This window comes from Arachis hypogaea, chromosome 17 (assembly GCF_003086295.3).
Source record: "Arachis hypogaea cultivar Tifrunner chromosome 17, arahy.Tifrunner.gnm2.J5K5, whole genome shotgun sequence".
In the NCBI taxonomy this organism is placed as follows: domain Eukaryota; kingdom Viridiplantae; phylum Streptophyta; class Magnoliopsida; order Fabales; family Fabaceae; genus Arachis; species Arachis hypogaea.
This window is the reverse complement of record NC_092052.1, coordinates 101,219,413-101,221,660: the sequence shown is the minus strand read 5'-3', so window position 1 is coordinate 101,221,660 and position 2,248 is coordinate 101,219,413. Positions and strand designations below refer to the sequence as shown.

General features: G+C 33.2%; 1 non-coding gene across 1 annotated transcript; it reads left to right on the top strand.

The window, feature by feature from the left end:
• The first annotated feature begins 665 nt into the window (after nt 1–665).
• LOC112768843 (small nucleolar RNA R71) lies at nt 666–773 on the top strand. Its single transcript, XR_003186226.1, has one exon. It is a non-coding gene; the product is annotated as a small nucleolar RNA R71 (small nucleolar RNA).
• Nucleotides 774–2,248: the final 1,475 nt, after the last annotated feature.

Sequence of the window (2,248 nt, the reverse complement as noted above, 5' to 3'; positions counted from 1 at the left end):
AGCTGGCCCACTTGTGCTTCCAGATTTCTAATGGAAGACCTTGTTTCATTCATGAAACTTACAGTGGCCTTAGATAGATCAGAGACTAGATTTGCTAAATTAGAAGCATTTTGTTCAGAGTTCTCTGTCTGTTGCTGAGTTGATGATGGAAAAGGCTTGCTATTGCTAAACCTGTTTCTTCCACCATTATTAAAGCCTTGCTGGGGCTTTTGATCCTTCCATGAGAAATTTGGATGATTTCTCCATGTTGAGTTATAGGTGTTTCCATAAGGTTCACCTAAGTAATTCACCTCTGCTATTGTAGGGTTCTCAGGATCATAAGCTTCTTCTTCAGAAGATGCCTCTTGAGTACTGTTGGATGCAGCTTGCATTCCATGCAGACTCTGAGAAATCATATTGACTTGCTGAGTCAATATTTTATTCTGAGCCAATATGGCATTCAGAGTATCAACCTCAAGAACTCCCTTCTTCATAGGCGTCCCATTACTCACAGGATTCCTTTCAGAAGTGTACATGAACTGGTTATTAGCAACCATGTCAATGAGTTCTTGAGCTTCTGCAAGCGTTTTCTTTAGGTGAATGGATCCACCTGCAGAAGTATCCAATGACATCTTTGATAACTCAGATAAACCATCATAGAATATATCCAGGATGGTCCATTCTGAAAGCATGTCAGAAGGACACTTTTTGGTCAACTGTTTGTATCTTTCCCAAGCTTCATAGAGGAATTCACCTTCTTTCTGTCTAAAGGTTTGAACATCAGCTCTAAGCTTGCTCAGCTTTTGAGGAGGAAAGTACTTGGCTAAGAAAGCCGTGACCAGCTTATCCCAAGAGTTCAGGCTGTCTTTGGGTTGAGAATCCAACCATAATCTAGCTCTGTCTCTTACAGCAAAAGGGAAAAGCATGAGCCTGTAGACTTCAGGATCTACTCCATTAGTCTTAACAGTATCACATATCTGCAAAATTCAGTTAAGAACTGAAAGGGATCTTCAGATGGAAGTCCATGAAACTTGCAGTTCTGCTGCATCAGAGAAACTAATTGAGGTTTCAGCTCAAAGTTGTTTGCTCCAATGGCAGGAATGGAGATGCTTCTTCCGTGTAAATTGGAATTAGGTGCAGTGAAGTCACCAAGCATCTTCCTTATATTATTATTATTTTCGGCTGCCATCTCCTTTTCCTGTTCGAAAATTTCTGAAAGGTTATCTCTGGATTGTTGTATTTTAGCTTCTCTTAATTTTTTCTTCAGAGTCCTTTCAAGTTCTGGATCTGCTTTAACAAGAATGTTCTTGTCCTTGCTCCTGCTCATATGACAAAGAAGATGGAACAGAAAAAATAGTAATAATAATATGGATCCTTTATACCACAATATGGGGATCCTTGTGTTAGTAGAAGAAAAGAAGGGAAGAAAATCTGAACTCAGAGAGAGAGGGGGTTCGGATTTTTGGAGAGTTGAAGGAAAGATGTTAGTATATCAATAAACAAATAGAAGAAGATGAGAGGGGGAAGTGAATTTTCGAAAACAATTTTTGAAAAAGAGTTAGTGATTTTTGAAAATAGTTTTTGAAAAAGGTTAGTATTTTTTTTCGAATTTTTTTTAAATAAAAAATAAAAATAATTAGTTAATAAAAAAGAAATTTTTGAAAAAAGGGGAGATATTTTCGAAAATTAGAAAGAGAGAATTAGTTAGGTAGTTTTGAAAAAGTTAAGAAACAAACAAAAAGTTAGTTAGTTAGTTGAAACAAATTTTGAAAACCAATTTGAAAAGATAAGTAGTTAGGAGGTTAGGAAAGATATCTTGAAAGATATTTTGAAAAAGATAAGATAAGAAGATATTTTTGAAAAGATATAATTGAAATTAGTTTTGAAAAAGATTTGATTTTTAAAATCTCAATTAATGACTTGATTCACAAGGAATCACAAGATATGATTCTAGAACTTAAAGTTTGAATCTTTCTTAACAAGCAAGTAACAAACTTCAAATTTTTGAATCAAAACATTAATTGATTATGTTATTTTCGAAAATTTGATATAAAATAAAAAAAGAAAAATATTTTTTGGAATTTTCGAAAATAACCAAGAATTTTGAAAAAGATTTGATTTTTGAAAAAGATTTTGAAAAAGATAAGATTTTCAATTGAAAATTTGATTTGACTCATGAGAAACAATTTGATTTTAAAAATTTTTGAAAAAGTCAATCCAAATTTTTGAATTTGATGAGAGAAAAAGGGAAAGATATTTTTTTGATTTT